This window comes from Muntiacus reevesi, chromosome 2 (genome assembly GCF_963930625.1).
Source record: "Muntiacus reevesi chromosome 2, mMunRee1.1, whole genome shotgun sequence".
NCBI lineage: Eukaryota > Metazoa > Chordata > Mammalia > Artiodactyla > Cervidae > Muntiacus > Muntiacus reevesi.
Window position 1 is genome coordinate 197095189 of NC_089250.1, and position 13534 is coordinate 197108722.

Here is a 13534-nt window from a genome sequence, read left to right on the forward strand (position 1 = left end):
TCTGCCCACCAGAACCTGGCAGCAGCCATGTCCTGACCCTGCAGCTAGGGGCCATCCTCACCTACCAGCATGCCACAGCAGCAGTGGCAACTCTACACAAAGGAAGGTGAACATAGCCTACATAAAAGATACTCCTTGAGCACCTTTCTCTGTGACCAGGTGAGACGGCACTTCTGAACCCCATAGGACGTCTCCTATATAAGTCACTCCTTCAAGATTCAGAGAGGTAGATGACTTTATCTACTACATAGAAACAAACATGGAGAATTAGGGAAAATGAGGGGATGAGGGAATATATTCCAATTGAAAGAACAAGATGAAACCTCAGAAAAAGAACCAAGTGAAACAGGAACAAGTAATCTACCCAATAAAGAGTTTAAGGTAATGGTTCTAAACATGTACATTGAACTTGGAAGATGAGTGGACAAACACAGTGAGAGCTTAAAAAACAGACAGACAATATCTAAAAATATCAAACAGAAGTTACTATGAACTGAAAAATATTCTAGAGGTGTTGAACAACAGACTGGATAAGATAGAAGAATGAATTAGTGAGCTGGAAGACAAAGTGATGAACTCAGACAAGAGAGAAAAATAAGAGAATTTTAAAAAGTAAAGATAAATTAAGGAACCTCTGTGACAACATCAAAGATATTAATACTCACAATATAGGAGTGACAGGATGGGAGAGAGAAAGAGAAGAGGTCTAGAAAAAATTATTCAAAGAAATAGTAGCTAAACATCTATAATCTGGGGAAGGAAACAGACATCTGGACCCAGGAAGCTCTGGAGTTACAAATAAGATGAATCTCAGGGGGGGAAAAGTTGAATGTAAAGATAAACACATCAAGACACACTATAATTAAAATATTAAAAGTTAAGAATAAAGAAGAAATCCTAAAATCAGCAAGAGAAAAACAACTAGTTATGTGCAAGGGAAACCCTATAAGGGTATCAGCAGATTTTTCAGCAGAAAGTTTATAGGCCAGAAGGGAGTGGCATGACTTATTCAAAGTGCTAAAAGGAAAAAACTTCCAACCAAGAATTCTCTACCCAAGAAGTTTATCATTAAAAAGAATAGAAGGATAGATTAAGAGTTTCCTAGATAAACCAAAACTAAAGGATTTAATCACCATTAAACTGACACTACAATAAATAGAAAACACATGAAAATAAAAATCTCGCTATAAAATGTAAATGTATAATAAAGGTAGTGAATCCGTTACCTACAAAGCAAGCAAAAAGACTGAGAGATAAAAGTAGTAAAATAAACCAGTTCAGTTCAGTCGCTCAGTCGTGTCTGACTCTTTGCGACCCCATGAACCGCAGCATGCCAGGCCTCCCTGTCCATCACCAACTCCTAGAGTCCACCCAAACCCACGTCCATCGAGTCGGTGATGCCATCCAACCATCTCATCCTCTGTCGTCCCCTTTTCCTCCTGCCTTCAATCTTTCCCAGCTTCAGAGTCTTTTCAAATGAGTCAGCTCTTCGCATCAGGTGGCCAAAGTATTGGAGCTTCAACTTCAACATCAGTCCCTCCAATGAACACTCAGGACTGATCTTGTTGCAAGACTGGATCTCCTTGCAGTCCAAGGACTCTCAAGAGTCTTCTCCAACACCACAGTTCAAAAGCATCAATTCTTTGGCACTCTTAGCTTTCTTTACAGTCCAACTCTCACATCCATACATGACCACTGGAAAAACCAGAGCCTTGACTAGATGGACCTTTGTTGGCAAAGTAATGTCTCTACTTTTTAATATGCTGTCTAAGTTGGTTATAACTTTCCCTCCAAGGAGTAAGCATCTTTTAATTTCATGGCTGCAGTCACCATCTGCAGTGATTTTGGAGCCCAGAAAAATAGTCAGCCCCTGTTTCCACTGTTTCCCCATCTATTTGCCATGAAGTGATGGGAACGGATGACATGATCTTAGTTTTCTGAATGCTGAGTTTTAAGCCAACTTTTTCACTCTCCTCTTTCATTTTCATCAAGAGGCTCTTTAGTTCTTCACTTTCTGCCATAAGGGTGGTGTCATCTGCATATCTGAGGTTATTGATATTTCTCCCGGCAATCTTGATTCCAGCTTGTGCTTCCTCCAGCCCAGCATTTCTCATGATGTACTCTGCATAAAATAAACCAAAATTAAAATAATTAGTTAAGTAATACATCAAATAAAAAGATATAAAATGTATCATCAAAAGAATAAAATGTTGAGGTGGGGGGTGAAAACATAAAGCTTTGGAATGTGCTATAATTTAAGTTGCTATAAAACAGACTGCTTTTTAATAGAATGTTGTGTGTGAATCTTATGGTAACTACAAAGAGTAAACTTATAGTAAATACACAAAAGAATCTAAATATAACACTAAAGAAAACCCCCAAAACATAAGGGTAGAGAGAAAGAGAAAAGGGAAATGAGAGGAAACACAAAAAGAACCAGAAAGCAATCAACACAATGGCAATAAGCAGACATCTATCATAATTACTTTAAATGTAAATGGACTAAATTCACCAATCAAAAGACACAAAGTAGCTGAATGAATTAAAAAAACAAAATACATTGATGTGTTGCCTAATAGGGACTCATTTCAGAAGTAAGGACACATAGAGATTTAAAGTGAAGAGAGAAAAAGATATTCCATGTAAATGGAAATGAAAAGTTGGAGTATCTGTACTCATATCACACAAAATAGACTTTCAAACAAAAATTTTCAAAAAAAAAGACAAAGAAGAGCATTACATATGATAAAGTGACCAATTCAGCAAGAAGATATAATTTTCATATGCATCCAGCATAGAAACATCAAGATACATAAAACAAATATTAACATCATACGTCAGGAAAAAGACAAGGATGCCCTTTTTCATCATTTTTATTCAACATAATACTTGAAGTCATAGCCCTGACAATAAGGCAAGTAAAAGGAATGAAAGGCATCCAAATCAGAGAGGAAGAGGTAAAATTATCATTATTTGCAGATGACATGATCCTATAGACCCTAAAGACTCCACCAAAAGAAAACAGTGAGGACTAACAAACAATGGCTTATTGCCATTGTGTTGATTGCTTTCTGGTTTTTTTTTTGTGTTTCCTCTCTTCTTTTTTCTCTTTCTCTCTTCCCTTATGTTTTGGTGGTTTTCTTTAGTGTTATATTTAGATTCTTTTGTGTTTTTACTATAAGTTTATTCTTTGTAGGTACCATAAGATTCATACACAACATTCTATTAAAAAGCAGTAAAACCAAAGAATACAAAACCAATATATAAAAATCAGCGGCATCTATACACTAGTAACAAACTATCAGAAAGATAATTAAGAAAATAATCCCACTTACATTTGCATGAAATAGAATAAAATACCTAGTAATAAATATAATCAAGGAGGTGAAAAACCTGTACACTGAAAACTATAAGACATTGTTGAAAGAAATAGAAGATAGAAAGAAATGCAAAGATATACAAAGCTCATGAGATGTAAGAATAATATTGCTAAAATGTTCATATTACTTAAAACAATCTACAGATTCAATGTAATCTCTACCAATATGCCAATGGTATATATTTTTCACATAACTAGAATAAATAATTCTAAATTTTACATGGAGCCAGGAAAGAATAATAACCAAAAAATCTTGAGAAAGAAGAAAAAAGTTCAAGGTATCACATTTTCTGATCAAACTATACCACAAAATTATAGTAATAAAAACAGTATGGTACTGACACAGTAACAGACATATAGATCAATGGAACAGAAGTGAGAGCCCAGAAATATACCTACACATATATAGACAATTAATTTGCAACAAAGGAGAGAAGAACATATTATGGAGAAAGGACAGTCTCTTCAATAAATAGTGCTGGGAAAACTGGACAGCCACATGCAAAACAATGAAATTAGACTATTACATTTGGGCTCCAAAGTCACTGGAGATGGTGACTGCAGCCATGAAATTAAAAGACACTTGCTTCTTGGAAGAAAAGCTATGACCAACTTAGCATATTAAAAAGCAGAGACATTACCTTGCCAACAAAGGTCTGTCTAGTCAAAGCTATGGTTTTTCCAGTAGTCATGTATGGACATGAGAGTTGACTATAAAGAAAGCTCAGCACTGAAGAAGTGATGCTTTTGAGCTGTGGTGTTGGAGAAGATTCTTGAGTGTCCCTTGGACTACAAGGAGATCAAAGCAGTCAATCCTAAAGGAAATCAACCATGAATATCCATTGGAAGGACTGATGATGAAGCTGAAGCTCCAATACTTTGGCCACCTGATGCAAAGAACTGACTCATTGGAAAAGATCCTGATGCTGGGAAAGATTGAAGGTGGGAGGAGAAGGGGACAACAGAGGATGAGATGGTTGGATGGCATCATCGACTTGATGGACATGAGTCTGAGCAAGCTCCCAGAGTTGGTGAAGGACAGGAAAGCCTGGCATACTGCAGTCCATGGGGTTGCAAAGGGTTGGACATGATTGAGCACTGAACTGAGCTGGTACATCATACACAAAAGTTAAAAAGTGATGAAAAGCTTGTAATACCTGTGATAACCAAAATCATAAAATTTCTAGACAAAAAACAATATTCTCACCCACATGGGTCTTAATGATATTTTTGTGGCTTTAACTCCAAATTAAGGGAAACAAAAGCAAAAATAAACAAATGGACTACATCAAACTAAAAAGGTTCTGCACAGTGAAAGAACCCATTATCAAGATGAAAAGGCAACAGACTAAAATGGGAGAGGATATTTGTAAATCATATATCTGACAAGTGCTAATATCCAAAATATATAAAGAATTCATATAACCCAGTGACGACGACAACAACAACAACAGCAACAACAACAACAACAACAACAACAACAAACTAGGTGAAAAATGGGTACAGAGTCTGAATAGACATTTTCCCAAAGAAGACACAGAGAAGAGGGAAAGATGTTCAATATTGCTGATTATCAGGAAAATTCAAATCAAAACCATAATAAGATCTTCACACCTATGACTATCATCAAAAAGATAAGGAGTAACAAATGTTGGAGAGGATGTGGAGGAAAGGGAACCAACCGTCTTACACAGTTTATGGGTACAGTCTTATGGAAAACAGTATGGAGATTTTTCAAAAAATATGAACAGAACTACCATAAGATTCAGCTATTTTACTTCTGGGTGTTTATCTGAAGAACAAAAAACCCCACTAATTTGAAAAGATATATGCTTCCCTATGTTTATTGCAGAATTATTTACAACAGAAAAGATGTGGAAACAACCTAAGTGCTTATTGACAGATAAATGGAAAAAGAAGGTAACAGATAATGGATAAACATATATTTGTTCATATATGTGTGTGTTTAAATAGAATACTACACAATCATAGAAAGGAATGTAATCCTGCCATTTGTGACAACATGGATTGACTTTGAGGCATTATGCTAAGTAAAATAAGGCAGACAGAGGATGAAAAATACCATATGATTTTTATTCATGCATGTGTGGCTTCCCTGGTGGCTCAGATGGTAAAGAATCTGCCTGCAATGCAGGAGACATGGGTTCAATCCCTGGGTCAGGAATAAACAACAAATAAAATAAGTGAAAAACTCACAGAGAATAAAACAGTGATTAGCAGAGGGTAAGGGTGTTTAGGGTAGGTGAAATGAAAAATTCAACTGTATGCTGTATGGATGGTAACTAGTCTTGTAGTAGTGATCATTCTGTAGTGTATATAGATGCTGAACTATAATGCTGTATACCTGAAATGCATATAATTAAAAAAATATCAGGGCCCCAGAGATCTGTGGTACTATCATTAAAAAAAAAAAGTAAAATTTGTGTCATCAGAATTTCAGAAGTTGAGAAAACTAGGGCAGGTCTTTATTCAAAGAATGGTTAAAAAGTTCTAAACTTTGGCAAGAAAAATAAACTATAGAATTTGGCAATATATGAAAATAATTATACAAATGGACCAAGTGAGTTTTATTCCAAGGAAGCAAGGCTGTTTAATATTTGAAAATCAATCAACATAATCTACCTTATTGACAGGGAAAAGAAGAAAAATCACATGATGGTGATAATTAATGCATAAAAGACATTTGCCAAAATTCAAGCCTTACTGATGATAAAAACTCTCAGGAAAATAGGAATACACAGGAGATTTTCCTACACTTGATAAAAATTTTTTGTAGATGCTCTTTATCAAGTTAAACATAAAGGACTGAATGTTTTCCCATTAGTATCAGGAACAAGGCAGGGATGTCTGCTCTCAACACTCTTAATCAACATAGGACTGGAAATTCTAGGCAGTCTAATAAGACAAGAAGGGAAGTGAAATGCATATCGATCTGAAAGGAAGAAGTAAACCTGTCCCTACTTGCAGATGATATAATTATCTACATGGAAAATCCCAAGGAATCAACAACAACAACAACAACAACAACACACTCCTAGAACTAAAAAGGGACAAATAAATTCCTCGTTTTGCTTAAGTGAATTTGATTTGGTTTTTGTCGTGTGTAACCAAGTCATTTATCTTTTCATTTTCCCATCAAATATTTATTGAATGCCTAAAATTTCCCAGCTGTTCTAGATGATAGTGATCCATCCATGGAAAAAAGAATTGCTTACTTGTAAGGGTGGTAGTAAGATATGTAAAAAGTTAAAACAGGGTAAAGAGACAAAAATGAGGGATGCTATTTTAGAAAATGTGGTAAGGGAAAACCTCTTTGAGAGGACATCTTATAAAAGAGGGATTTGGTGAAGACAATAGTCCAGGGAATGCTGGGGTCCAGCTGCGGCAGGACCCAGGGGATACCCTCAGGATGAACGGCATCGGAGAGAGAGAAAGATACGTGAGACCAGCCTTCATAGGACCAAGTCTGCGAGGGAGAGAGAGAGAAAGAAAGAGAGAGAGAGTGACCAGACGGGGGCTGCAGAGTCTGGCAGAGTCTGGCTATGCTTTATTTTTTACTGTGGCTTTTATACCCTTAATTAGTACATTTCTAAGGGGAAGATAGTTTAACATAACATCAGCTTGTTCTTCATGAAACCAGGGTGTTTTCTGCATACTTCTTTGTTTATGAGGGTCTTGTACATTATCTTCTGGCCTTGGGTCCTATTAACATTTTATGCAAGTCAGGTGAATGTAAACCTATTTTCTGTTTCTGTGGTGACCTTAACTGAAAGGTAGCAGTCTCATAGGGCAACAGTACAGAGTGGAAGTATAACCTTGTTAATACAAAAATTAATCCTTCTGCAGAAGTTGTCAGTTGCATTTATCTAAGAAGTTTACCCCATACTGACTCTGCGACTTTGGTGAGGCAGCTTCTGCCTAGCACTCCTGGCTGACAATTAACAACCATCTCATTGTTACCACACTAGGGCTAAGTTCTTATTTCTCTAGATCTTTAACTACATTAACAATGGTTTCTATAACACAACCTTAGCACATTAAAAGCAAAAACACAGCAAGGAAAACACAGCAAGCAAACGTCAACCCAATAACCACCTTTAGAATAATTTTTCTTATGTTTTCTAATAGGACTCCTTCACCCCTCAAAAAGGCTCTATGTCTATTAGGGCTTTAATATAATCAGGTTCTTTATGCTATTTTATGATTAGGATATTATAAGCAATCATGCATACTAGTACAAAGGGCATAAATGTATTTGGCTAACAAACTACCAGCAAGGGTGTTTAAATTAAAACACTCCTTTCACCCTGGATAATCTCATAAAATACCACCACCTGGGAAACTTATTGATTAAAGTTCTAAATTGATTCTTATTTGGGAAGAGATCGGGGAAGGCCTTCTGCCTGTGTCATAGAAATTAAGGAGTAGTCTATTGAGGCAGGCATCAGAAAGACAGATATCATCTTTAAGGTGAGCGCCAGGGACAGCTTTTCGAAATCCCTGAAAACCTGATCCGCCTTGCCCGTCAGGTTTTCTCCCTCATGGCCTTGTCATGGGTAGGGTCTTGTGTGTTGGCTCCCGGCAAGGGAAGAGTGTTCTAGGCAGTGGGAACTGTAAGTTCAAAGATCCAAAAGCTGGAACACGTATGTTACAAGAAAAATAAGGGGGCTGATGTGGCTGCAGCAGTGAGGGAGAAAAGGAGAGGGCAGTGGGTCAGAAAGGACACTGTGCCAGATCATGCAGTTTCTTGTAGTTCATGTAAAGACTTGAATTTTTACCTGGCGTGAACTAGAAAGTGTTGAAGGATATAAACAGAAGAGCAAGCTGATACTATTTATTCTTAGTTCTGACCGGTTCAACAGGTCCAAAGATAAACATAGCAACTGGTTCACTGAGACCTGGCACTGTAATTTCTTTCCTTTCTATTCAAAACCCTTTGTTTTCTTTCACCCTTTTTTCTTTCCTTCGGCTGAGAGAAAATTCCTTCAATCTCTTCATGAAACTAACCCCTCCAGCAACTCCATGGACATTTTCCCTCTAATAAGTACATTATTTTCCCATTCCTGCAAAAGCCTGTGGTGTGTGTAAATTATTAACTATAAAAGGGATAAGTAACCTCAGGGGATTGTGTAAACTTACAGTGTAAACTTAGCCCAGAACGTTTGCTCCTCCCTCCAGAATTGTTTTCACCAATCCAAGCAAGACACTTCTGAGCATAATTTAACCTCTTCCAACTGTCAGGCTATTCTCTCTTCTTTTGGTTATTACCACCACCAAAGCAGATGCAAGAGTTCAAGTTTCAGGGATCCTCCTCTAGAAGATAAGTCTGCCGTCATCTCCAGCTGTGTCAGAATCTGTCACTTTAGTGAGTACCACCTTATCTGTTTTCTAAGTAAGGTTTGCTGGGCTGGCACATGTACTTTTAAACAAAGATAGCAAAGAAACAAGACCAACAAATCAAAAATGGTCTCACTGAAATCTTGGGCAGCTGGGGTGTTTCTATCAGAATTTGTCAGTTGTCATCTAATACTATTGAGTAAGTGACCAGGAGTATGTACACAAACAAGGCTATAACCATAGCAGCTAAGTTTTTCATTTCAAGCTTTTCATGTTATTTAATTTTTTAAAAACCATGTACATTTGTTAATTTCTTAACATGTTAAAAAAAAAATTCAACTGAGTTCAAGTAGCAGCTGAGTTTTTCACTGTACTACTTAGCTCCCCGCCCTGCTCAGTGGCAAATAAGAGTCCATCTTCTGCATCATTCAGGAAGTATGCAAGCTTCTTCTAGGAAATTTTAGGAAACATGCGTGCAAACTCAAGGAAATAACCTGGGGGCAGCCACTTTTCTCTGCTACATGGTCAAGCGTAGATCCAAAAACTCTTTTTTGTATAGAAGTTTTAAGGCAGGATCTTGTTAGGTTGGGGAAAATAGTGGGATTTTACCTTGCTTTCAGGCTATATATGCCAAGCCACCATTATTGCTTGAATTACTTGATAGGAAAGATAGTTGTGGAGATGTGGGGTGGTGAAAACTCTCTTGGCACTGCAGTTTATATGGATGTAGAGGCTACATTGCAGATGAGACCCTGAAAAGTTCATCTGGCCAGAAGTAGTATTGTCTTTATTACAAGAGTTTTCTATGGCTCATTATAAAATTCCAGGCTCACACTGGGAAACTTATCTCAGCTCTATCACCTACAAAGAATACTAAAAACCTAGAAAATGGACATTATGAAAAGTTAAAATCACTGAAAAGACAGGAAAAGAACTTTGTTGGGGAAAAGGTGGTCTTAGTTTTGATGACAAAGATGTTGGGATTTTCTTTTTGGTAAAACAAAATGATTAGGCCATTTTAAGCTCCAAATGCCTGGTCAATTCTCTTTTCAACATATGTTTGAAGGATTCTGAATGCAGTGCAGAAAATTGTTTGAAATTTTCACCTTAATTGCAAAATAATGAAAACAGCCCAAATGAAGATTGATGGGGACTGGCTTAAGATATTATAGCACAGCTGTTCTGGAATGCCATATAGCTATTTCAAAGAAAAAAGCAAAATAAGGAAGATCTGTACACAGATATGGAAAACACTCCAAAGTTGTATTACCAAAAAAAAAAAAAAAAAAGGACAAAATTGTGTGTATTCTGGACTACATGTGGTATAGAAGTGGTGGAGAAAAAAGAAACTATAGTCATTTGCTTGGATATATATAAAGAAACTTTATAAAATACATAGAATTAATGATAAGGTTTTCTGAGGGAATAAGGATGGGATGATCAAGACCATCCCTAAGAAAAAGAAATGCAAAAATGCAAAATGGTTGTCTGAGGAGGCCTTACAAATAGCTGAGTAGAGAAAAGAAACTAAAGACAAAGGAGAAAAGGAAAGATATACCCATTTGAATGCAGAGTACCAAAGAATATCGAGGAGAGATAAGAAAGCTTTCCTCAGTGATCAGTGCAAGGAAATAGAGGAAAACAATAGAAAGGGAAAGACTAGAGATCTCTTCAAGAAAATTAGAGATACCTAAGGAAGATTTCATGCAAAGATGGGCACAATAAAGGACAGGAATAATATGGACCTAACAGAAGCAGAAGATATTAAGAAGAGGTGGCAAGACTACACAGAACTATACAAAAAAAAGAGCTTCACGACCCAGATAATCACAATGGTGCTATCCCTCACCTAGAGCCAGACATCCTGGAATGCAAAGTCAAGTGGGCCTTAGGAAACATCACTATGAACAAAGCTAGTGGAGGTGATGGAATTCCAGTTGAACTATTTCAAATCCTGAAAGATGATGCTATGAAAGTGCTGCACTCAATACACCAGCAAATTTGGAAAACTCAGCAGTGGCCACAGGACTGGAAAAGGTCAGTTTTCATTCCAATCCCAAAGAAAAGCAATGCCAAAGAATGTTCAAACTACTGCACAATTGCACTCGTCTCACACACCAGCAGAGTAATGGTCAAAATTCTCCAAGCCTGGCTTCAACAATATGTGGATCAAGAACTTCCAGATGTTCAAGCTGGTTTTAGAAAAGGCAGAGGAACCAGAGATGAAATTGCCAACATCCGTTGGATCACTGAAAAAGCAAGAGAATTCCAGAAAAACATCTACTTATCCTTTATTGACTATGCCTTTGACAGTGTGGATAACAACAAACTGGAAAATTCTTCAAGACATGGCAATACCAGACCATCTGACCTGCCTCCTGAGAAATCTGTATGGAGGTCAAGAAGCAACAGTTAGAACTGGACATGAAACAACAGACTGGATCCAAATAGGGAAAAGAGTATGTCAAGGTTGTCATCCTGTTTATTTAATTTATATGCAGAATATATCATGTGAAATGCTGGATTGGATGAAGTACAAGCTGGAATCAAGATTTCTGGGAGAAATATCAATAACCTCAGGTATGCAGATGATACCACCCTTATGGCAGAAAGCGAAGAAGAACTAAAGAACCTCTTGATGAAAGTGAAAGAGTAGAGTGAAAAAGTAGGCTTGAAACTCAACATTCAGAAAACTAAGATCATGGCATCCAGTCCTGTCACATCATGGCAAATCGATGGGGAAACAATGGAAACAGTGAGAGACTTTTTTGGGGGGGGGCTCCAAAATCACTGCAGATGGTGACTGCAGCCATGAAATTAAAAGATGCTTCCTCCTTGGAAGGAAAGTTATGTTCAACCTAGAGAGCACATTAAAAAGTAGAGACATTACTTTGTCAACAAAGGCCTGTCTAGTCAAAGCTATGATTTTTCCAGTAGTCATGTATGGATGTGAGTTGGACTATGAAGAAAGCTGAGCGCTAAAGAATTGATGCTTTTGAGCTGTGGTATTGGAGAAGACTTGTGAGAGTCCCTTGGACTACAAGGAGATTCAACCAGTCTATCCTAAAGGAAATCAATCCTGAGTGTTCACTGGAAGGACTGATGCTGAAGCTGAAACTCCAATACTTTGGCCACTTGATGGAACACAGACCTACTCAGTAGAAAGGACCCTGATGCTGGAAAAGACTGATGGCGGGAGGAGAAGGGGACAACAGAGAATGATATGGTTGGATGGCATCACCAACTCGATGGACATGATTTTGGGTATGCTCCGGGAGTTGGTGATGGACAGGGAGGCCTGGCGTGCTGCAGTCCATGAGTTCGCAAAGAGTTGGACATGACTGAGCGAATGAACTGAACTGAACTGAAACTGGGCAGCTATGTGATGGGGTGGAAGGCAGATTTTTCACTGTGCACCTTTTATAAATTTTTAAATCATTTGAAGGTATTATCCTCCAAAATTAAAAACAAAGTCATAAAAGTAGAAGCAGTGTTTGCTGTGCTCTGTCTCTGTCTGTGGCATGATGGACTGTAGCTGTCAGGTCTCTCTACCCATAGGATTTCTCAGGCCAGGTCTCTCTATCCATAGGATTTCTCAGGCAAGAATACTGGAACCAGGTTGCCAAAAACTTAGTGTTGACTACTTAACTGTTTCCTTCCCATTGAAGAAAATGTTAATTCTGTAAGAAGGAAGTGCACTGCAAAATGTGCAGAATATAACGTGCCAGCAAATAGGAGAGAAGGTTTGTTCCTTCCACTCAACCGTCACTGCCAAACAGAATGATGTTTGAAGATTCAGGGGTTCATTTCTGTTCTAAAAAGCAGCCTCTTCTAGAGCCTAAGAGAACTGCCAAGGGATCTCTGGTTAATAGTTAACACTTTTCCTCACACAGCTTCAGACAAGGGGAAAGTGATGAGTAATAATTTATTAAACCTGAACTTTTAGAAAAATCTTATCCTGGGAACACTTCCTCTCAAGTTTCCTGTATATTAATGTTTCATATCACTCCAGTTCTGAGCTATTATCAATATAGGTTAGCACTATCAACAAGAATTTTCTGCAATGATAGAAATGTTTTGTGACTGCACTGACATATGCATGGTAGCCACTTGCCACATGTGGCTATTAGGCATTTGAAATGTAGCTGCTGCCACTGTTGCTAAGTTGCTTCAGTCGTGCCCAACTCTGTGTGATCGTATAGACGGCAGCCACCAGGCTCCCCCATCCCTGGGATTCTCCAGGCATGAACACCGGAGTGGGTTGCCATTTCCTTCTCCAATGCATGAAAGTGAAAAGTGAAAGTGAAGTCGCTCAGTCGTGTCTGACTCTTCGCGACCCCATGGACTGCAGCCCACCAGGCTCCTCCGTCCATGGGATTTTCCAGGCAAGAGTACTGGAGTGGGTTGCCAGTGCCTTCTCTGTGAAATGTAGTTACTGTGGCTAAAGAACTAATTTTCAAATAATATTTAATCTAAATTAGCCACATGAACAGTGCAAGTCGTCACACAATTCTGGTTAAAGTAGGAGAGGCACTTCTCAGGTCTACTATAATTCTGCTGTGCTGTATGTGTGTGTGTGTGTGTGTGTGTGTGTGTGTGTGTGTGTGCGCACGCGTGCTCAGTCCTGTCTGACTCTTTGCAACCCATTGGACAGTTTTGAGTTACTGAAAAAAAAAAACCATGGTGTGCAAAGTTTCTGCCTTCTGAAGAAGTCATTTATTCATTCAACAGATATTTATTTAGCACTTACTCTGGCCAAATGCTATTATAATTCCCATGAACATAATAGACAATGCC

The 13534-nt window shown here is 37.9% G+C and overlaps 1 protein-coding gene across 5 annotated transcripts in view; it reads left to right on the top strand.

Annotated features, from left to right (window-relative positions):
* Positions 1 to 13534, top strand: part of ACSM3 (acyl-CoA synthetase medium chain family member 3) — a 102505-nt gene that overhangs the window by 41772 nt on the left and 47199 nt on the right. The window contains exon 1 of one of the 5 annotated variants that reach the window (XM_065924454.1): positions 8641 to 8765. The exons of the other annotated variants lie outside the window; for them this stretch is intronic. The gene's annotated coding sequence lies outside the window, so the exon portion shown is untranslated. Of the gene's footprint in view, positions 1 to 8640; positions 8766 to 13534 lie in introns of those variants that run through there. 5 annotated transcript variants of the gene reach the window in all.